General features: G+C 36.3%; 1 protein-coding gene across 19 annotated transcripts in view; it reads left to right on the top strand.

Moving 5' to 3' along the window:
* Nucleotides 1–24880, top strand: part of LCOR (ligand dependent nuclear receptor corepressor) — a 136963-nt gene that overhangs the window by 24387 nt on the left and 87696 nt on the right. The gene's annotated exons all lie outside the window — the stretch shown is intronic.

Here is a 24880-nt window from a genome sequence, read left to right as displayed (position 1 = left end):
TTCTAGGATTAAAGGGTGGGAGGAGGATAAATAGCATCATGGAGACATTAGAAAATAACCTTTCTGGTTGCTTGAGGGATGTTCATGAGCTTTCACCAACTTTTCTTGCTTGAGGAAAAGAGGACACGGGGCATTTCATTACCCTGGAAGACTTTTGTTGAAAATTATTTACTTCACTGAATGTGGATCTTTACTAAAATGGAAAGCATTAACTATATTCCTGTTAAACTTGATGCCTTTTAGTAGAGATCAGTATGGTAAGTAGTCTTGCAGGATATTTGCAGATTTGCTGTTTCATGAAAGTTTTTATTCTACGTATACCATCATTAAAGATTCTTTGCAGTTCTTACCTACTTGTATTTCTTCTAATCTTTGATCCATGTTGTCAGTGTCACTTTTTAAAATATTGTGCTATCATATTTTCAGAAATCCTTCATTGGTTCCCCATAATCTTTAGGACACAATTCAGACTTTAACATGGCTTTTCAGGCATATTTTAGCTTCCTGCTTACAATTTTACCTCATTTATCTTCATGTCCCAATAATCAGCATAAAAATAACTACCATTAATATAGTACTTAATATTGCCAAGCACTGACCTAAACAGTCATAATAAACTGCTTGTAATTCGACAGACCATGTAATTTCACTTTATACCTTTTGTACATTCTGTACTCCATTACTAGAGTAGAGTACTCTTCATCAGTTTTTTCTTTAATACTTGTTTTTTGAAACTCCATTTAGTCATCACTTCTTGGAAACTGAATTCCCATACTCGCTGTACCCCCACCTCTTGTTTCTTAAAAATTGTTGTGAGATATCAGGGCAGTGTATAAGCACAGAACATGTTCTAACTGCTTTGTGTAATATTAGAATGTATAATGTTTAGCATAAGTGAAATACACAAGATTTCTCCCTTATTTTCATCACCCTTTTCCTTCAGTGAGTAGTTCAGTAGGACTGAGTTGTCCTAGTTTAAAAGCAGAAGAAACAGGTTTTACAATTCTTCATCACCACCACTGCCTTCCTCAAACCATATATTTGAAAACATGGCCCACAGACAGGAGGCATAAATGAGTACCATAGTTCTTTTTATTTTTTTAAATTCTTTTTAGATAATACATGACAGTAGAATGTATTGTGACATATTAATACGTCCATGGACTAAAACTTACTGTAAGTACAGTAGTTTGTTTCTTTGAAGATCCTAAATTCTAGCAGTAAAATATAGACTTACAAATGGATAATTATATCTTATTGGGTCAGCAATTCATGAAGAAAAGAAACCATAGAAGTAGACGTGGCATAGGCAATAATTTTCTATCATGCTGAAATAAGAAAGCCTTTTAAATTATAATCCTAACCCAGAAGTAATAAAGGAAATGATTGTATTGTTTAAAATTAAATGTTATACATGGCAAAAAGCCATAATGTAAAAAAGTTGCAGTTTTTATTATTAAACTTTCTGTTGCATATGAAAATTTAGAAAGCAAAAATAATTAGCATCCCATTAGAAAATAAGATCAAGGGAATGAATAGGCAGTTCACAAAGAATTGTAAGAGATTAGTAAACATATAAACATGTTTAATCTTAATTTTGATTGAGAAATTGCAAATTTAAACTGCAAGGTAAGATATTTTGAGTGTTGTTATCATGGCTCGATTGGAAGTATCAAAAGGATCCAGGAGCCGGGTGTAATCCTAAATACTCAAAAGATTGAGCTATGAGGTTCACAAATTTGAGACCAGTCTGGGCAACAAAGGGAGACCCTGTCTCAGAATAAAATGGGCTGGGGATATGGCTCAGTGGTAAAAGTGTCCTTGGGTTCAGTCCATAAAACAAACAAAAAATAGTCCAAGAGTTATCTCAAAGAGTTATCTCACTGGCTTAAGATGGATATTTATTAATTTTTTTGAAATTTATTTTTATTGTAAACAAATGGGATACATCTTGTTTCTCTGTACATGAAGTAGAGGCATACCATTTGTATAATAATACATTTACCTAGGGTAATAGTTTTTTTGTTTTTTGTTTTGGTTTTTTTTTTTTTTTTTGGGTGCTGGGGATCGAACCCAGGGCCTTGTGCCCGCAAGGCAAGCACTCTACTGACTGAGCTATCTCCCCAACCCCAGGGTAATAGTTTTTGATTCATTCTGTTTTTTCCTTCCCTAAGATGGAAATTTAAATATTAATATGATAACAGTGGCATGAACCTTATCACATCAATGATACTTTAACAATGAAAGTCAGAGACTTTGGATGCATCAGTGATAGGGAGTTCTTACCTACCATATACCCTGGATTCAATTCCCAACGATGCCAAAAAGCAAAACAAAACAAAAACAACAACAACAACGACAAAAAAAAACCCAGTATTTTACTGTTTACCCTGAGGTTACAAGGATGTCAACTTGGTTTTTTGAAAATTTGTAAATAAAGAGGAGAATGAAGCATTTATCCTGTCCATAATCCACAAAATGTAGTTCAAGGTAATCAAATAACTGATAATGGTGGGAAGTTGATCTTCATACTGAAAAATTCCCATTAATAAGTGAAGAAAGTGTGAAAACACCATTTTATACCCATAATACAATAATGAATCCAGGCAGATTATTAATATATGCAACAATTTTTAGGTGATGAAAAATGATGAGGAACTTTGTAATGATGGGATCAAGTTAATATCCTGAATTCCCTTATTCTTAGTATCACTAAAAGTAGGAAAAACAGATAGCACATTCCTCTTGACTTGATGAAGTAGGAAGGCTACCACCTTTAGAATATTCTCTCAAAAAATAAGCTGGTCACGTCAGTAATCCTAGCAGCTTGGGAGGCCGAGGCAGGAGAATTTCGAGTTCAAAGCCAGCCTCCGCAATTTAGTGAGGCCCTAAAGTAACTTATTGAGACCATGTCTCTAAATAAAATAGAACAAAGGGCTGGGGGATGTGGCCCAGTGGTGAACCGCCACTGGGTTCCATCCCCAGTACCAAGGGGGGAAAATTAGCACCAGAAGGTACAAGTGTTTTTTATCCAAAATACTTGAGACCAGCTGTTTCAGATTTCTGAGTGTTTTTGGATTTTGAACATTTGTGTAGGCCATATTTGAATATCCTTGATCTGAAATGCCTCTAAATCTAAAACTTTTTGAGTATTGTGTTGGTGCTCAGAAAGTTTTGAATGTTGAATTTCAATTAGGGAAGTTCAGCCTGTACAGCCCATTGTGAATACTTTAGCTTTTACTATGAGTAAAATCATCTGTATTGTAGGCTTTTCAACAGGACAGTGATACAAAGTGATCTGGTTTAGTTTTAGCAAACTAACCTGCAGCTGTGTTAAAAATAGTACAGGAGTTGTGGGTGTAGTGAAACCCAAGAGTATTAGTATAGATAGTAAGTTGGAAGCTGTTGTTATATCCATCCATGTGCTAGTAGAGAAGGGAGAAGTGGTTAAGACTGTGAATGTATTAAATTCGTAGAGGATTAGTAGATCCAACAGAATTTTCCTATGGATTAATGTGAGGATGAGAGAAAGAGTAGATAAGGAGGACTCAAACTTGATTCAAGCAACTGAAAATTTAGATGCCATTAACCAAAAATGGGGAGACTTTGGGTGGAGCAGGTTTGAAGGAGAAGGTAAAGAATTCAGTTTTGAGTATTTTCCATATAGTAAGTACTCACTATGAATGTAGCACTGATATTAAGAATCAAGGGTATGAGAAGGCTGGCCTGAGGGGGCTTTTCATTGTCAGTCTCTTGTTCAATAACCATGTGAATTCTCAGCTTGATATTATTCCTTTGCTATTTGTGGAAGTTTTGTGTTGTTTAGGTTTTAGTTTCCCACTTACTGTGTGTACACAGCACTCATTCTGTGCCTAATTTTCCAAATTCCAATTTATTTCTCATAAAATCCTTATGAAGTAAGTACTGGGAAATCAAACCCAGGGTCTCATACATGCCAGGCAAATGCTGTAACACTGAGCCATATTCCCAGCCCTGAGCAGGATTTTGTATGAGACCTTCTAGAATGGTTATCTAAGTTGAAAAGTAATTAGTACTGTATCCTTATGATTCTATTTTCATGTCTGGTGTGTTACAAAAAGGATTGACTTGGAATTTGTAAACTTCATGGTATTCTAAGCACTCCATATTCAGTTGTATGTTGTTTTACAATGAGAAATGCATTGTTAGGCAATTTCATCATTGTGTGAACATCATAGAGTGTACTTACAGAACCTAAAATGGCTATAACATCTTAGGTGATATAATCTTATGGAACCACCATTATATACCCTGGTCTGTCATTGACTGAAACATTGTTTCACAACACCGTGATTATCTTCTCCTTTTTAATGTTGCTTTATTTGCTTCACTGTTAATATTGAAAATCCTTAAGGAGCCAGTGGCCTTTTTGCATTCAGGTATTGGTTTTGCTCTGTTTGGCTTAAACTGACCTTACCCTAAAGGGAGTGTAGCTTTTTATTTCACTTTTCTTTTTAATAATCTCAGTGACCTTTAGAGCTGTGGGCTTGAAATGATACAACTTTGCAAGTGTTTCTATCATTTGTTTTTTTCCTGGAGGGCATAGTCAGACTTTAAAAGGTAACAATACCATGGCCTTCTAGCATTCAGAAGGTATTTTAAGGCCATCTTTTTTAGGTCATCTATATTCTTAACAGAGACCACATAAGTGTAGAGCAATAGTGTATGGTTTATATTTTTTCTCCTTGTAGGCATTAGTGAGTTATCAATACAATTAAAGTCAAACCAAAACAAACCTTTTTTCCTGATAGCCAAGATGCTGCAGTTCGTGTTTGTTTTCTTATATTGAACACAAGTGAACACAGATTATATAAGTATCAATTCTTCCAATGATCACATAAATAATACCATTTAGAATGTATAGGAGAGAAGTACATTCTTTACATACAATAAATGCCTGCCAGAATTTGAGCTTAGTTTTCTCTAATGACTTGATTGAGAAAAACTGATCTGGGTAGTCATGTGTTTTTGTGAGCTTCAATAGTTAAGGATGATTTTTAGAATAAAGAGTTGTTTAAAAAAGAAAAAGTAGAGACAGATTATATATGGCCAGCAACATCTGAAATATTATCTGGCCTTTTACAGAAAAGATTTGTTCAGGGAAAGGAACTCACATTTGAATCTCAGCTTCTCTTTTTCCCCTGTGACCTCTGAACTCTTAAATAGGAGATATAGTACCTATCTTGTTATAAAAATTAGATTAAAAGTGTCAAGTTTTTAAAAAGTTTAATGAACGTTAGCTATTGTGTATTTATAAATTGTATTTATAATGCTGTTTCCTTATGAATATGGTATATAGCAGATATGAAGTACACTTTTCTGTTGTATGAAGCAGTGGTGTGTCGGTTGAGAATGTTAACCAGTATTGTGGTACTGTGATATTTTATAGATTCTTATGATAGAAATGAACCTTTTGAAAACTTTATCTGATGTCTTCCTTTTTTTTTTTTTTAACCACTTTTCAGTATTTGATAATTTAGTAAGAAGAAAGTAGTCTTATTTCTTCTATGAATAGCTTGATTTAATGTATTTAATGTGCTGACTTCTGTCTTCTAGCCTCCTGTTGCTCTTGGTTTGAGTTTTATTTTTATTTACCTGTTTACCCCCCAAACTGGGGATTGAACCCAGGAGCACTCTACCACTGAGCTACATCTTAACCTTTTTTATAAGATTTTTTATTTTAAGACGGGGTCCTGGGGATTGGGGAGATAGCACAGTTGGTAGAGTGCTTGCCTTGCAAGCACAAGGCCCTGGGTTCAATCCCCAGCACCCCCCCCCCCAAAAAAAAAACACAAATAAACAAACAAAAAAAAAACAGGGTCCTGCTAAGTTCCTGAGGCTGGCATCAAATTTAATCCTCCTGTCACTGGGATTGCAGATGTGTGCACCCGACGACCTTGGTTTGAGTTTTGAGTCATATAGAAAAGCAGTTCTCAATCTTTTTGGTCCGAGGACCCTTTAAAAATTAGCACTTGAGGAATATATTGGATTAACAGTTTATTTGAAAATAGCAGTCAACTTGTTTCACATTAAACAACATTTTCATGAAAATCTTCATTTCCCAAAACAAAAAAGAATTGAGAAATGGGGCATTATTTTTACATATTTGCAAATTTGTTTAATGTCTAGATTAGTAGAAGATAACTGGATTCTTATATATCTGCTTTTTCATTCAGCTCTTCCATGTGTTATTTTGTTTGAAGTATGTGAAGAAAATCCAGCCTAAATCAGAAGTGTTGGGAGAGGAATATTTTAACAATTTTTCAGAAAATCGTGGATATTTTTCTTTGAATACAACATTTACAGTTTTTTTTTTTTTTAAATTAGTGTTTTTTAGAGCCATTTTAGTTTCATAGCAAAATTGAGCAGAAAGTTTAGTGTTCCTGTATGCCCCTGTCCCTACACAAGGGCAGCTTCAGCTCTTGGACATTCTCATATCACAGTGGTACATTATTTAATTGATGAACCTATATCGACACATCACTCTTATCTAGAATTCTGAACATTAGGGTTCACTCTCAGTGGTGTGCATTCTATGAGGTGTTCGTGTGTGTATATATGTGTATATCATATATATATCATCATTCTAGTGTTTTAATGCTCTAAAAATCCTCAATGCTCTGCCTGTCCCCCCTGTCACTACTTTTTGCCAACTTTTGATCTTTTTACTGTGTTCAGTATTATATGTAGTCAGTCTTTTCAGATTGACTTCTTTCACTCAGTAATATGCATTTAAATTTCCTCTGGGCCTTTTCATGACACAAGGGTTCATTTCTTTTTAGCAGTAAATATTTCATTATTTGGATATACCACAGTTTGTTTTTTCACTTACTGAAGGACATCTTGGTTGCTTCTAGGTTTTGACAATTATGAATAAAGCTGCTATAAACATTCATTTGCAGATTAAAAAAAATTTTTTTTAGTTGTAGATGAACACAATACCTTTATTTTATTATTTTTTTGAATCGTTTTATTTATTCTAGGGCAGACTCAAAAGGGTTTTTTTTTTTTTTTTATTTTTTAGCAAATCCCAGCACATTATTAACAAAAAAAAGAAACTGTACATTTGCCATGATACACTTGAAAGTGAAACAAATAAGATATAAATACAGATATGGATGTAACATGAAAAAGCCCCCCAAACAAAACAAAACACCCAACCTGGGGATGTGGGGATCTTGTGTGTGAACACAGTGCCAAAACTTTTTGGTGGCTGATATTTTTCAGATCATTTCTTTTCTCATTTCCAAACCTTGTTAGCAGAGTCTTGGGATTCTACAAAGTTGTAGGAAAAGGAGAGGAGCTGGAAACTGGTCTGTCATGTAGTTCACCCATACTGGAGCCAGCTGTCCTGGCTTCGAACACAGAATCAGGAATGCTTTTATTTTTATTTTATTTTATGTGGTACTAAGAATTGAACCCAGGGTCTCATGCATGCTAGGCGAGCACTCTACCACTGAACCACAAACCCAGCCCCTCATTTGCGGGTTTTTATGTGGGCATGTTGTCAATTCATTTGGGTAAATACCAAAAATGTGATGCTGGATTGTATGATAAGAGTACGCTTAATTTTATAAGGAACTGCTAAACTGTCTTCCACAGTGACTACTATTTTACATTCCCACCAGTAGTGAATTAGAGTCCTTGTGTCCCCATATCCTCACCAACATTTGATGTCTGTATTCCGCCCATTCTAATAAGTGTGTAGTAGAATTTCACTTTTTAAATTTGTTATTTCTTACTGACATGTGGAACTTTTCATATGCTTATTTGCCATTTGTGTATTTTCTTTTTAGGTGTATGTTAAAGTCTTGCCCACTTGGCATTTGGGTTATTTTCTTTTTGATGAATTTTAAGAATGTATTATTTTGAATAACGGTCCTTTATCAGGTGTCTTCTGCAAAATTTTCTCCCATTTTATGCTTTGTCTTCTCATTCTCTGAAGTAGTAGTTTATTTTAAATTAATTACTATAGTTCATGAAAATTGTATTGTGTATTTATGGTGTACAATATGTTTTGATATATGTGTACATTTTGGAATGGCTGAATCTAGAGAAAAGTTTCTTAAAGGTTAAGAAATGTGGAATCTAGGCTGGAAATGTAGCTCAGTGGTAGAGCCCTGCCTAGCATTCTCAGGCCTTATATCATAGCATATGCAACAATGATATATCATTTCAAAATGTATTAATATGCTGTACTACTAAATATATATTTTTCTCTGTAATAACAGTAAATTTATGCAATTTTAACATGAAGTTCTTGGGACTTTGCTCCTGTTTGTTGTTTTCTCATTGCTATGACAGATTGTTCTCTTTAAATTTTAGTTTTTGCTTTTTAATTGTGGGAGGGCTTGTGTTTTACCAAATGTCCCCCACCATCACCACTCCCATAGAAATACTAGGTGAACAGATTCTAAGAGTTTCTCCTTACTAGCACCCTCCATCCACTTTAGTAACATAGAGGGCCAACTTTATGTTTATAGTTAGGAGTTCCTAGACAATTCAGATAGTGTAGTGGTTCTCAAAATGTAGCACAGGGACCCCTGAACTCAGGCCAACAGTGTTTTTGTAATACTGAAATGTGCCTTTTTACCCTTCATTCTCTAGTGAAGTTTTCCAGAGGTTTGGGATGTAATGATATTATTATTCTGACAGCTAATGGATTGTGAGTCTTGTGTTTTGGGGGTTTTAAGTTTTTCTTTTTAAATTTCTTTTTTTTTTTTTTACTTTATTTTATTTATTTATTTTTATGTGGTGCTGAGGATTGAACCCAGTGCCTCACACATGCTAGGCAAATGCTCTACCACTGAGCCGCATCCCTAGCTCTGAACCTTAATTTTTAACAGATTCTTGAGTGATAGACATTTGAGTTATTTTCAATATTGTATTGTTACAAACAGTACACCAATAAATGGTTTTATATACATACATAGGTATAGTTCTAGATATACATTCTCAGTAGAATTGCTGAGTCAAAGGAAAAATTCAGTTGTATTTTTTATATTAACAAATTGCACTTTATAAGGTTTACAATAACAAAATATATGAAATTATTTCCTGAAGTTCATTGGTTAAAGTTCACTTTCACTGTAGTTTTTTTAAAGGTTTTTTTTTTTTTTTGGTAGTAGATGGACACAATACCTTTATTTACTTTATCTCTCTTTTTATGTGGTGCTGAGGATCAAACGCAGTGCCTCACACATGCGAGGCAAGTGTTCCACCACTGATCCACAAATCCAGTCACTGTAGTTTAATGTGTATTTTTATTTTTATGAAGTTGAGCATTTATAATATATATGAGGAATTTGTACCTTTTTGGTGAACTGTGCATTTATGACCTTTGTCCATTTTTTCTTACTTTTCTTATCAATTTCTATAATTTCTTTATAAAGAAATAAACATTAGTTTTTGTCTAGGATACTAGTTTCAAATATTTTTCTACTTTTTCTTTTGTCATTAAGAATTACAGTGGTCATTTTTTTGTCATGCAGATGTTTTTATTAGTCTAAAAGAAGTTAACATTATCAAACTTTTCTTCTTTGGTTTGAAGTTTAAACCATTGTTAAAAGACTTTTCTTATCCCTCTACTATGAAGAATTTCATTTGTGTTTCTCCTTGTCCTTTAATAGCTTTGTTTTTTAATTCAATGTTCATTCTGGGTGTACAGTATACATTACAATAATCTCTTTACATCTATTCCTGCCTTTGCTTTTTACTGGAGTACTTTAAAGGAAATTATAAACATCGTTATCAGTTTATCCTTTATTACTGAGTATGCATATCTGACTAATAGGAACTGTTTTTCCACATGATTACCATGTCATTATCATACCAAAATGACAATAATTCCTTAATACCATCTAACAGACTAGGTTAAATTTTTCCTAGTCTCAAAGGTGTCTTTTTGACAACATTACTCTCATTGTATGGAAGCAAGATCCACCTATCAATGATTTGGTTATGTCTCTCAATTTTTTTCTCTATATCTTTTCTTGTCCGTCTGTTATGTACTTAATTTAAGAAGTAGACAGAGGAGGGCAGTGTCACTGTTTCAAATTGGATTTAAAGCCTTCTTACATTTCTTGGTAAAAGACAAGGATTTAAACAACAAAAGCATTTAACTTAGCCCAGAATATCAAGATGTGATTAATAAAAGTAATTTTTTGATAAATATGAATTTGATGGCATTAATCTTAGGTTCGTCAAATAGTTTCTTGTAGACATACTTATCTGTTCTCATTTTACATACTTATTATGTTGGAAATATTTTCTTTTTTTAAAATTTATTTTTATTATAAACAAATGGGATACATGTTTCTTTTTAAATTTCAAACACAACAAATGTTACCCACATAAACAAAAACTCTTTAGGGTCCTCAGTAATTTTGGAGAGTTTAAAGTAACCTTGGGACCAAAACATTTTGAGAACTGTGCAAGTAGTGTGTATTTGAATTCTGAAACTTACATAAGGCTTGAGCAAAAGGGGTTCAGTTTCTCCAGGAAAACTTCATTTCGCTCTTCCTAGGAGAAGCAGTGAAAATAAATCTCTTTTGCTAGCAGATAGGTTATTTTCCCCCTCCATTTAATCCTTACTGCACCTAAGGGAGCAGTGTTCCTGGGACAACAATTCTCAAATTGTAGTAAGTATATGAATCACCTTGAAAGCTTCTTTAAGGTTCCTGAACCCATTTCCAGAGGTTCTGACTCAGGTCTGAGTATGGATCCAAGAGTTTTCTTTTCTAGGAAACCAAGCTGCCAGTTGCTAAAGTGGCACACTTTTGAATAACATTCATTGTTCTAGAGTCCTGACTTTTGTAAGAGTCTGTATCTCTTGTATCTCTGCATGAATGTTAAAACCCACATTCCTAGGTTATCCATATATAATCTACTCAGTGTATCATATCAGCACCCTGAACTTTGCCTTTCAGATTCTCCTTCATTTCTTTTACTTGAGGAATTTCCCACCTACCTTTTTTTTTTTTTTTTTATTGTAAACAAATGGGATACATGTTGTTTCTCTGTACATGGCCTAAAGGCATACCATTTGTGTAATCATAAATTTACATAGAGTAATGTTGTTTGATTCATTCTGTTATTTTTTCCCTTCCCCCCCACCCCTCCCACCCCTCTTTACCCTCTATACAGTACTTCCTTCCTCCATACTTGCCCCCCTCCCTAACCCTAACTCTAACCCTAACACTAACCCTTCCCTCCCCCCCATTATGTGTCATCCTCCACTTATTAGCGATATCATTCGTCCTTTGGCTTTTTGAGATTGGCTTATCTCACTTAGCATGATATTCTCCAATTTCATCCATTTGCCTGCAAATGCCATAATTTTATCATTCTTTATGGCTGAGTAATATTCCATTGTATATATATACCACAGCTTCTTTATCCACTCATCAATTGAAGGAAATCTAGGTTGGTTCCACAGTCTGGCTATTGTGAATTGAGCAGCTATGAACATTGATGTGGCTGTATCTCTGTAGTATGCTGATTTTAAGTCCTTTGGGTATAGGTCAAGGAGTGGGATAGCTGGGTCAAATGGAGGGTCCATTCCAAGTTTTCTAAGGAATCTCCACACTGCTTTCCAGAGTGGCTGCACTAATTTGCAGCCCCACCAGCAATGTATGAGTGTACCTTTCTCCCCACATCCTCGCCAACACCTGTTGTTGCTCGTATTCTTGATAATCGCCATTCTAATTGGGGTGAGATGGAATCTTAGGGTGGTTTTGATTTGCATTTCTCTTATTACTAGAGATGTTGAACATTTTTCCATATGTTTGTTGATTGCTTGTAGATCTTCTTCTGTGAAGTGTCTATTCATTTCCTTAGCCCATTTGTCGACTGGATTATTTGAATTCTTGGAGTAGAGTTTTTTGAGTTCTTTATAGATTCTGGAGATTAGTGCTCTATCTGAAGTATGATTGGCAAAGATATTCTCCCACTCTGTAGGCTCTTTCTTCACATTGCTGATAGTTTCCTTTGCTGAGAGAAAGCTTTTTAGTTTGAATCTATCCCAGTGGTTGATTCTAGCTTTTATTTCTTGTGCTATGGGAGTCCTGTTAAGGAAGTCTGATCCTAGACCAACAAGGTGAAGATTTGGACCTACTTTTTCTTCTATAATCTGCAGGGTCTCTGGTCTGATTCCGAGGTCCTTAATCCATTTTGAGTTTAGTTTCGTGCATGGTGAGAGATATGGGTTTAGTTTCATTCTGTTGCATATGGATTTCCAATTCTCCCAGCACCATTTGTTGAAGAGGCTATCTTTTCTCCATTGCATATTTTTGGCACCTTTGTCTAGTATGAGAAAATTGTATTTATTTGGGTTTGTGTCCATGTCCTCTATTCTGTACCATTGATCTACCTTTCTCTTTTGGTACCAATACCATGCCGTTTTTGTTACTATTGCTTTGTAGTAGAGTTGAAGATCTGGTATTGCGATACCCCCTGTTTCACTCTTCCTGCTAAGGATTGCTTTAGCTATTCTGGGTTTCTTATTCTTCCAGATGAATTTCATAATTGCTTGCTCTATTTCTGTAAGGTACATCATTGGGATTTTAATTGGAATTGCATTGAATTTGTATAGCACTTTAGGTAGTACGGCCATTTTGACAATATTAATTCTTCCTATCCAAGAACATGGAAGATCTTTCCATCTTCTAAGGTGTTCTTTAATTTCTTTCTTTAGTGTTGTATAGTTCTCATTGTAGAGGTCTTTCACCTCTTTTGTGAGATTGATTCCCAAGTATTTTATTTTTTTCGAGGCTATTGTGAATGGGGTAGTTTTCCTAATTTCTCTTTCTGAAGATTCATCACTTATGTATAAAAATGCATTGGATTTATGGGCATTGATCTTGTAACCTGCTACTTTACTGAATTCACTTATGAGTTCTAAGAGTTTTCTGGTGGAATTTCCAGGTTCCTCTAAATATATAATCATGTCATCAGCGAACAGGGATAGTTTGAGTTCTTCTTTTCCAATTCGTATCCCTTTAATTTCTTTGGTTTGTCTAATTGCTCTGGGCAGAGTCTCAAGAACCATGTTGAATAGAAGTGGTGAAAGAGGGCATCCCTGCCTTGTTCCAGTTTTTAGGGGGAATGCTTTCAGTTTTTCACCATTTAGAATGATATTAGCCATGGGCTTAGCATAGATGGCCTTTACAATATTAAGGGATGTTCCCACTATCCCTATTTTTTCTAGTGTTTTGAGCATGAAGGGGTGCTGTATTTTATCAAATGCTTTTTCTGCATCTATCGAAATAATCTTGTGATTCTTGACTTTAAGTCTATTAATATGGTGAATTGCGTTTATTGATTTCCTGATGTTGAACCAACCTTGCATCCCTGGGATGAAACCCACTTGATCATGGTGCACTATCTTTTTAATATGTTTTTGTATGCGATTTGCTAAAATTTTGTTGAGAATTTTTGCGTCGATGTTCATTAAGGATATTGGTCTGAAATTTTCTTTCCTTGATGAGTCTCTGTCTGGTTTAGGTATCAGTGTGATATTGGCTTCATAGAATGAGTTTGGGAGGGTTCCCTCCTCTTCTATTTTATGGAATACTTTGAGAAGTATTGGAATGAGCTCTTCTTTAAAGGTTTTGTAGAACTCGGCTGAGAACCCATCTGGTCCCGGACTTTTCTTTGTTGGTAGGCTTTTGATGACTTCTTCAATTTCAGTACTTGAAATTGGTCTATTTAAATTGTGTATGTCCTCCTCGTTCAGTTTAGGCAATTCATATGTCTCTAGAAACCTGTTGATGTCTTCGAAATTTTCTATTTTGTTGGAGTATAGATTTTCAAAATAGCTTCTAATTATGTTTTGTATTTCCATCCTGTCTGTTGTGATATTTCCTTGTTCATTCCGAATTTTAGTGATTTGGGTTTTCTCTCGTCTTCTCTTTGTTAGTGTGGCTAAAGGTTTATCAATTTTGTTTATTTTTTCGAAGAACCAACTATTTATTTTGTCAGTTTTTTGCATTGTTTCTTTTGTTTCAATTTCATTGATTTCAGCTCTGAGTTTAACTATTTCCTGTCTTCTACTACTTTTGGTGCTGTTCTGTTCTTCTTTTTCTAGGTCTTTGAGCTGTAGTGTTAGGTCGTTTATTTGTTGAGTTTTACTTCTTTTATTAAATGCGCTCCATGAAATAAATTTCCCTCTAAGTACTGCTTTCATAGTGTCCCAGAGATTTTGATATGATGTTTCTTTGTTCTCATTTACCTCTAAGAATTTTTTAATTTCCTTCCTAATATCTTCTGTTATCCATTCATCATATAATAGCATATTGTTTAATCTCCAGATGTTGGAATAGTTTCTGTGTTTTACTCTCTCATTTATTTCTAACTTCAATCCATTATGATCTGATAGAATACATGGTAGTGTCTCTATCTTCTTGTATTTGCTTACATTAGCTTTGTGGCATAATATATGGTCTATTTTAGAGAAGGATCCATGTGCTGCTGAGAAGAAAGTGTATTCGCTCTTGGTTGGATGGTATATTCTATAAATGTCCGTTAAGTCTAAATTATTGATTGTGTTATTGAGATCTATGGTTTCTTTGTTCAATTTTTGTCTGGAAGATTTGTCCAGTGGTGAGAGAGGCATGTTAAAATCACCTAGTATTATTGTGTTATGGTCTATTTGGTTTCTGAAATTGAGAAGGATTTGTTTGACATACATGGATGAGCCACTGTTTGGAGCATAGATGTTTATGATTGTTATATCTTGCTGATTTATGCTTCCCTTAAGCAGTATGAAATGACCTTCTTTATCCCTTCTGACTAACTTTAGCTTGAAGTCCACATTATCTGAAATGAGGATGGATACTCCAGCTTTTTTGCTGAGTCCATGTGCATGGTATGTTTTTTCCCATCCTTTCACCTTTAATCTATGGGTATCTTTTTCTATGAGGTGAGTCTCTTGCAGGCAACATATTGTTGGATCTTTCTTTTTAATCCAATCTGCCAGTCTATGTCTTTTGATTGATGAATTCAGGCCATTAACATTCAGGGTTATTATAGAGATATGATTTGGTTTCCCGGTCATTTGGTTCATTTTTTAAATTTTATTTGTTTATTTGTTTGACACAACTTGTTTCCTCCTTTATTTGACAATTCCTTTAGGAGAATTCCTCCCTTTGCTGATTTGCTTCTTTGTTTTTCATCTCTTCCTCATGGAATATTTTGCTGAGAATGTTCTGTAATGCTGGCTTCCTTTTTGTAAATTCTTTTAGCTTTTATTTATCATGGAAGGATTTTATTTCATCGTCAAATTTGAAGGTAAGTTTTGCTGGGTATAAGATTCTTGGTTGGCATCCATTTTCTTTCAGGGCTTGAAAAATGTTGTTCCAGGCCCTTCTAGCTTTTAGGGTCTGGATTGAAAAATCTGCTGATATCCGTATTGGTTTCCCCCTGAATGTAATTTGATTCTTTTCTCTCACAGCCTTTAAAATTCTGTCTTTATTATGTATGTTAGGTATTTTCATTATAATGTGCCTTGGTGTGGGTCTGTTGTAATTTTGTGTATTTGGAGTCCTATAAGCCTCTTGAACTTGATTTTCCATTTCATTCTTCAGATTTGGGAAATTTTCTGATATTATTTCATTGAATAAATTGTTCATTCCTTTGGCTTGTTTCTCTAGGCCTTCCTCAATCCCAGTAATTCTTAAATTTGGCCTTTTCATGATATCCCATAGTTCTTGTAGATTCTGTTCATGATTTCTTACCATCTTCTCTGTTTGTTCAACTTTGTTTTCAAGGTTAAATATTTTGTCTTCAGTGTCTGAGGTTCTGTCTTCCAGGTGTTCTATCCTATTGGATATGCTTTCTATGGAGTTCTTAATTTGGTTTATTGTTTCCTTCATGTCAAGGATTTCTGTTTGTTTTTTTTTCAATATCTCTAACTCTTTATTGAAATGATCTTTTGCTTCCTGTATTTGCTCTTTTAACTGTCGATTGGTGTGATCATTCAATGCTTGCATTTGCTCTTTCATCTCATCATTCAGTGCGTGCATTTGCTCTTTCATCTCATTGTTTGCTTCTCTGATCATTTTAATTATGTACATTCTGAACTCCTTTTCTATCATTTCTTCTGCCATGCTGTCATTGGGTTTTATTGATGTAACATCTAGATTTGTTTGCAGCATTTTCTTTCCTTGTTTTCTCATATTGTTCAGGTATCAGTGGACCGCTGAGATATTGCAGATTTCCTCTATTGACTTACAATGTCCCTGAAGATTTCTATATATATCCCCCCTTAGCCTTCAGTAGGCTGAAGTCTTGGAGGAAGTTGATAATGCGGTGCTTCACAAGGAAGCTGCCTCTCTAGGAGTGGTGGTCTTCAGGTGGGGTATAATCCGTGCTAGTGAGCAGAGGTGCCTCCGCTTGTTGACCAATGGTCATCCAAAGGGGACCTAGGCTGCGGGCTGAGGCAAGGCCTGTTTGGGCCTGAGTCTCTGGTTTTACCGTCCTTGTAGGGAAACCTCACCTGGCAGGGAAGACTCACCCGGTGGGGAGGTCTCGCTGGTCAGTTCCCTCCTAGAGGTTCCCCTCAATTTACAGCTACCGCCTGGGCTGGGCTGCCTTCCTCTGCAAAGTTCCCAGGGGCCCGGCCCTACCTTCTGGGCCTGGGAGCCTCACCCTTCCCAGATGAATCTCCTTAGGCTGCCCCTCCTCAGAGAATCTGCCCGCAGGCCTGGAACCTTCGCTCTGCCCTAAGCCTTTCTCTGTGCGGCTCTTCCACCAAGAAGCCTGCTAGATCCTGGGACCCTGCTCTGCACCTAATTGCCTGGCTATGCGGCCCCTCCTCTGAGCAGCCACCTGGGGCCCCATACAATCGCTCTGAGTCCCAGAGACCCGCCACACGCCTCTTCCTCCAGACAGCCGCCCAGTATTCAGGTGCGGTCACTAGGAGTCCAAGAAACTCACTGCGCGCCTCCTCCTCCCACCAACCACCCGTAGCCCTGGGCAATCAATCACTCCGAGTCGAAGTGACCCTCCCCGTTCCTCCTCCTTCTCCAGATAACCCCCTGGGTGTTCCGGAGCGGTCGCTCTGAGAGGCTCTGAATCCCCGTGACGCGCTGCCCGGGTCCTCTGGGCAACCGCCCGGAGCTCTAGTGCAGCCACTCAAGACCAAGCGACCCACCACGCTTCTCCTCCAGGCAGCCCCCCTGTGTTCAGGAGCTGTCACTTTAAGTCCAAACAACTCACCACTCGCCTTCTCCTCTGAGCAGCCGCCTGGAGCGCTAATGCAGTCAGTGGGAGTCCAAACGACCCGCCGCGCTCCTTGGCCCCGGTGTTCAGAAGCAGTCGTTCTGAGTCCAAACAGCTCGCCGCGCGGCTTCTCCCAGCAACCGCCTGTAGCTCTGGTGCAGTCACTCGTTTCCCACCTACCTTTTGACCTTAGCTATGCATTGAATATGTGTAATGTGGGGGTCATATGTATGTGCTTATACAAATTTTATCTACCATATCAAAGATATCAGATATTTTTGTAGTTTCAGAACTTCAAAGTTATTTCTGCATACTTAACCTAAATAGTTTGGTCCCACCTAGAAATCTATCACTGTTCAATAGGATATTTTCTGGAAATCTTTTTTTTTTTTTTTTTTTTGGTGGTGCTCGGGATTGAACCCAGGACCCTGTGTTTGCAAGGCAACTGAGCTATCTCCCCAGCCCTCTGGAAATCTTTATAGACCTTGTGGGAAAACAATGTTAAATCATATTACATTATTTTGGCTTCAGTAATTTTTTTATTTTTTGGTAACAGGGATTGAACCCAGAGGTGCTTAACCATTGAACCACATTCCCAGCTCTTTTTGATGTTTAAATTTAGAGACAGGGTCTTGCTGAGTTGTTTCGGGCCTCACTAAATTGCTGAGGCTGGCTTTGAACTTGCAATCCTCTTGCCTCAGCCTTCCAGGCTACTGGAATTACAGGTGTGCCCCCCCTCCCCCAATGCCAGGCTTTAGTAATTAAAGAAACACATGGTTTACAGTTAAGAATATCAACTCATTTGAATACCTGCAGAATAATATAAAGCTTTAAGAATTGGACTCACTGTGTTTTGAGTTTAGTGAATCAAATCTTTTAAAAATGACATTCTTAGTAGTTTGTTGACTTGTCATTCTTCTCTTAGTATTAGAATGTTAATTCAAAATAAAGAATTTCAGTTGTGAATTTGTGTTGGTCAGGTTCTACTTAAAGTTCTAACATTTGGGTCTTTAAAATTTATTCTATGTCTTTGTTAAAAGGGATGTCCTTTTCTAATTTTCTTGATATGTATTCCCCTTAGTGATTTTAAATAAAGATGGTCATTTCCCCCTCCCTGTTGCCCCAGTGCAATCCTAGTGGGTGTAAAGTGGTATCCTACTGTGATTTTCAGTTTCATGTTTTAGTCAGTTTTGTTTTGTTTTGCCCAAAAGACCTGACAAGAACAGTGTTAGAGGAGGAACGTTTATTTGTCACTCAGGATTTTACAGGTCTCAATCCATAGACAGTCGACTCCATTGCTGTGAACCCTAGGTGAGGCAGAACATCATGACAGAAGAGTGTGGTGGAGGAAAGCAGCTCTGAACATGACAGTAAGAAGCAGAGAGAGAGAGAGAGCGCTCTCCTCCCTTACCATGGACAAAATACGTACCCCAAAGGCACCCCTCCCATTACCTACCTCCTCCAGCCACACCTGTACCACCCAGTTAATTCCTACCTGGATTAATGCCCTGATTAGGCTAAGGGTCTCATAACCCAATCATTACTCTAAACCCTCTTGCTTTGTCTCACACATGAGCATTAAGGAGATACCTCACATCTAAACCATAAGTTGCATTTCCATATTGGTGCTGTTAAGCATCTTTTTCACGTGCATTGGCCATTTATAAATCTTCGGAGAAATATCTGTTCAAGCCCTTTGCTCATTTCTACTTGAGTTATCCTTTTTATTGAGTTGTAAGAGTTCTTTATTTAGGATACTAGACTATATCATTTTTAAAAATTTTCTATTTTTGGGGTTGGTTGTCTTTTCACTTCTGATAATGTTTTCAGACTTCTATAAGTGTTTAGTATTTATGAATTCAAATTTCCCGTTTTCTTTTGATGCTTATACTTTTAGTGTCATGTCTCAAAATCCATTGCTAGGTCCAAAGTCATAAATATTTACCCATATGTATTCTCCCAAAGTATTCACTTCTTAAATTTTGAGTTAATTTTTGTGTTCAGTGTAAGGCATCATTCTGACTTCATTCTTCAGCACCATTTATTGAAAAAACAGTTCTCCATTGGATAGTCTTGGAGCCCTTGTTGAAAATGAACTGGCCACACACCTATAATCTCATGGCTCGGGAGGCTGAGGCAGGATGATCAGAAGAAGTTCAAGGCCAACCTCAGCAACTTACCAGGACCCTGTCTCAAAATAAAAACTAAAAAGGACTGGGAATGTAGTTCAGTGGTAAAGCGCGCCTGAATTCAATTTCCAATAATGTCCCCGCCCCCCAAAACAGAAAAAATTGGCCATATGACTTTATTTCTGGTCTGTTAGTTCTTTTCTGTTGGTCCTTGTATACATCGTTGTGCAGTCACCACATTTGTTATTGCCATAGCTTTGTAATAGTTTTGAGATAATAAATTGTGATTTCTCCAGTTTATTCCTTAACTGGAATAAATTGGACTGAATTTGTTATTAGATCTTGCTGAATTTGTTCATTAGATCTAATAGATTTTAGGGGGTGGATTTTTAAAGCATTTTCTATACATATGATCATGTTGCTTTATGTGGTGGTGCATACCTATAATTCCAGCAACTCAGGAACCTGAAGCAGAAGAATGATGAGTTTCCCAGCCAGTTTGGGTAACTTAGGGAGACCTTGTCCCAAAATAGTGTTTTAAAAAAGATCTGGGGATGTGACTCAGAGGTAGAGTGCTTACTTAGCATGTGCAAACCCCTGAGTTCAACCTCACTACTGAAATTTAAAAATCATGTCATCTGTGAAAAGTGGTAGCCTTACTTCTTTTTCATTTTGGATTCCTTTTCTTTTTCTCATTTCTTTAGCTAGAATGTCTAGACAATTTTAAAAAGAAGTGGTGGGCTGGGGTTGTGGCTCAGTGGTAGAGCGCTTGCCTAGCACGTGTAAGGCACTGGGTTTGATTCTCAGCACCTCATATTAAAAAAAAAAAAAAAAGTGGTAAGAGTGGACATCCTTGTGTTGTACCTGATTGGGGAAGCTTTCAATCTTTCACTGTTACTTTGTTCTATTAATTTGGTGACAGACTTTTTTTTCCCAGCTGATATGTGTATGTTGAACCACTCTTGCTTCCTAAACTACCCACAATGACTAGTCCATTTAATATGCTGCCGAATTTGGTTTGCTAGTGTTTATTTAAAGATTCTTGTATCTGTATTTGTAAGGGGTGTTGGTCTGTAGTGTCATTTCTTTTCTTTCTTTCTTTTTTTCTTTTTTTTTTTTTTTTTTTTTTTTGGTAGTTGTACATGAACAGAATGCCCCTATTTTATTTATTTTTATGTGGTGCTAAGGATTGAATCCAGTGCCTCACACGTGCTAGGCAAGCGCTCTGCCTGGCTACAGCCCCAGCCCTGGTCTGTAGTTTCTTGTGATGTCATTGTCTAGTTTTCGTATTAGGATAATGCTAGCCTCATAGAATGAGATTTAGTAAGTGTTTATTTATTCATTTTTGTAAGAGTTTGCAAAGGATTAGTGTTAGTTTTTCTTTAAATGTTTGATAGAATTTACCAGTGAAGCCAAATGGTTTTTATTTGTTGGAAGTTTTATTTTCATTTTAGTCTTTTTACTTGTTGTGGATAAACCAGACTTTAAAATTTCTTGTTGATTCAGTTTGGATATTTTGTTTCTAGAGATTTGTCTATTTTGTCTAGGTTGCCTAGTTTGTTGGCATAAAATATTTAATAGTGTTTACAGTCCTTTTTGTAAGATTGGTAGTGAGAGTAATGATGTCCCTAGTTTCACTCCTGGTTTTAGTTAAGTTCATTTTCTTTTTTTGTTGTTGTTGATCAGTCTCGCTAAAGTTTTATTACTGTTGTTTGTCTTTTTAGAGAAGTTTTGGTTTCAATGACTGTCCCCCATTCCATTCCATTTCATTCTATTCTGTTCTATTCTATCCTCTCCTTTCAAAAATCTGTCCCTAGGGATGTGTGTGTGTTTCTCTAGGGACTAAACTCAGGGCCTCATGCAGGCTAGGCAAGTGCTCTATCGTCGGTCCCACCCTAGTCTCTTTTATTTCCTTTCTTCTTAGTTTCTTCTAATTCCTCAAGATAAAATGGATTAAAACATTGGAGGCTGTTGGGTTATTCATTTGAAATATTTCTTCATTTTTTTAAATGTAGATATTTACAGGTATACATTTCCTTTGAGCATTGCTTTTAGTTCATCCCATACATTTTGGAATGTTCTGTTTCCCTTTTCATTCTTTCCTCATTTTCAACTTTTTGTGATTACTTCTTTTACTAAGTGATTGCTTAAGAATGTGTTAATTTTCATGTATTTGTGAGTTTTCCAGTTAATTTCTAATTTCATTAAATTGTGGTTGGAGAAGATACCTAATATGCTTTGTCTTTTTAGAATTTATTGAGTTTTTTTTTTGTAATTAAACGTATGGTCTCACTTTGAGGATGTTTCTGTGTACTTGAGAATGTGTTTTCTGATGTTGGTTGGCATATTCTGTGTATTATTTTTAGGTCTAGTTGATAGTGTTCAAGTCTCCTGTTTCTCTTTTTTAGCTGTACCATTCATTATTAAAAGTGGGGTGTAAAAATCTTTTAAAATTATTAACCCACACATTTTTCTAGATAGGCAATCAACAGTGTTGATTTCTATAAAAATGTTTGAAGTGTAATGTCCATTGCTTAAAAATGTTTTCTTTAGCAGGGAAAAGATGGTTTATACTGTTAACCACTCTTGTCTGATAGCTTGGTTTTCATGGGTAACCTAAAGTTAACAGTTAAAATGAGTAGGGACTTGAGCTGCAGCTCAGTGGTAGAGTACTTGCCTCACACATGCAAGGCAGTGAGTTCAATTCCAGAAATGGGATTAATTTTCATCAATGTGCTTAGAGGAGACATCTGACTAATTTGCAAAGTTAAAATACTAAATTCAAGTACTTCTTGAATTCCATAAGGTAATATATATTTGAGTATTAAATGTGTTTTTGTAAGTTGGTAAGTGAAAATAGTTTAAGATTATTTCTGAGTCTTTACTGCAAAGTTAGAGTTAAAATTGTAACAGGTGCTACTATATGCAATGAGTACTGATAGTTACTCATTGTGTTTCATAGTTAGTTGCTGTGTTTCAACTAAATGGCATGGCATAAAGTATTTTATTAAGAGGAATAATTGGGGAAAATTCAGAAATTTCATAAGGATTGTTTCAGTATGTAAATTTAAAAGGTCAACAGCCAGAAAATAGACGAAAGTCCTTTTTTTTTTTTTTTTTTGGGCGGTACTAGGGATTGAACCCAAGGCCTTGTGCTTGCAAGGCAAACACTCTACCAACTGAGCTATCTCCCCAGCCCCGAATAGATGAAAGTCCTAAGTATGAAACTAAATATTTTTGTTCCAACTTTGTCTAAGTGCTATATAAAAGGTTGTATTATAGAAATGAGATGCATTTACACATCAGATGTCTTTCCGATGATTGACACTTTATTAAACATAAAAAAAGATTTAAAGTTTAAAAAATGTGAGATGTTTAAGTCTAGATATTTTTGTTGACCCATCTTTCCCTCAGTTTTGTCAGTTTTTAATGTATTTTGGAAATCTGTCATTAAGTTCAATGTTTTTAAAATATTAAGTCTTGATGGATTGACTGTTTTATCATTACATACTATTCTTTGTCTTTTTAACAGGTTTTATCTTAATGTCTGTCTTAGTCTGTTTGGGCTTCTATAACGGAATAACATAAACCAGATGCTTATAAATAAAAGAAACTTGTTTCCTTAGTTGTTTTGACTGGGAGTACCAAGATCAAAGTTCTGACAGATTTGGGATCTGGGGAGAGCATGCTTCCTAGTTTGTGGATAGCTGTATTTTCACTGGGTTGTCATGTGGTTAAAAAATGAAGGGTCAGGGCTGGGGACATAGCTCAGTGGGTAGAGTGCGGGCCTTGTAAGCACAAGGCCCTGGGTTCGATCCCCAGCACCAAAAAAAAAAGGGGGGTCTTTCTTGGGAGTCTTTTATTGAGACACTACTTAGTTGTTTTAATAGCTCTCATGAGCTTTGATCTCGTAAAGGCCCCATGTCCTAATCCCATTTCATCTTGGGGATTTGGAGTTCAACATAGGAATTTGGGGAGGACACAAACATCCAGACCTTAGGATACGCCCTTCCTCTAAATATATTTGCTATGATATCAAACGTGTTATATACTTCCAAAGTATATTGGTGGAGTAAGTATAGGATATATATTCCCATTTCAAAAAGGAGAAATAGGAACAAAGAAAGAGGTAATAGGCCCCAAGCAAGTTTAAAATCCAGTAGGGCAAACAATATAAAATCTTTAGGCCCAAGAATAATCTCTCTTGATACCCCATACTCCTTCCAGACTCACTGAAGATGATAGGGAGGATAACATCTTTTGGACCCAATAGGTTGGTACTCTCCCACCTGTTTTTAATAGACCAATCTCTTTGGCAGGTCTGTATCTGAGTCACATACCCATTGCTCTCCAAGGATGAATTGTGTGTGAGTGAATGACTTTACTGGCCCTGTTGGGAGCTCTTTGTGGTCCTGTGTTAGCTAGGGCTTTTTCATCCTGGTCTTGTGAGAAGGATAGCCTGGTGCTTTCTGAATAGCCTTCATAATTTAATTTGAGTGGTAGGTACTAGCTGACTAAGTCTTTTTATCAGATGGTTATTTGGCCATACCCTTGACATTCTCTACTAAACATGTTTCTCATTCCTTATACTGTATAAATGTGTAAACTTAGAATTTGCCTAATCTTCCATCTATTTTCTCCTTTTGATAAAAAATTTCTTCCCTTTTCCCTGTAAGTAGTCAGGAGGAACCAGGTCTCCCTTCAACACTGCTTAGTTATTTCCTCAGCTAAACATTCATTTTTATCGTTCACATGTTTGATTTGTTGCAAAACACTAGGACATGAACGCAGTTCAGCCAAGTTCTTTTCCACTTTTGTTTTAGGCAGCTTTTTTGTTGCTGTGACCAAAGGACCTGACAAGAACAATTTTAAAGGGGGAAAGTTTTTGGGGGGCTCACGGTTTCAGAGATCTGAATCCATAGATAACCAGCTCCATTCCTTGGGACTTGAGGTGCGGCTAAACATTATGGCAGAAGAGTGGTGGAGGGAAGCAGCTCAGCACATGACATCAGGAAGCAGAGATACACAAAATACATACCCCAAAGGCATGCCCCCCAACACTCACCCCCTCTAGCCACATCTTACTTGGCTTCACTTACTACTCAGTCCCAGTCAGAGAATTAATTCACTGATTGGATTAAGGCTCTCATAACAATCATTTCATCTCTGAATGTTCTTGGCATTGTCTCGCACATGAGCTTTTGGGGGATACCTTATATCTAAACCATAACAACTTCATAACAAGGGGACTAACAACTCTATTGTTCAGTAACATGTCCCTTGTTTCTTTCTGGGATCTCATTAGAAAAGTCTTTACTGTCTATTTCTAGCAAAATTTTGTTCATAACTGCTTAATAGGTATTCTCTAAGAAGATTGAAGCAGTCTCTCAGTTCTGTTCTTTTCCTAAATCCCCACCATAATCACCTATAACAACTTATTCTTGGCAACAAAACTCTTTAAAGCATGTACCTCAAAACTTCCAGTCTCAGGT

Source organism: Sciurus vulgaris (genome assembly GCF_902686455.1).
Source record: "Sciurus vulgaris genome assembly, chromosome: 4".
Classification (NCBI taxonomy): Eukaryota; Metazoa; Chordata; class Mammalia; order Rodentia; family Sciuridae; genus Sciurus; species Sciurus vulgaris.
Note: the sequence above shows the minus strand (reverse complement) of the source record. Positions and strands in the feature narration are given on the sequence as shown.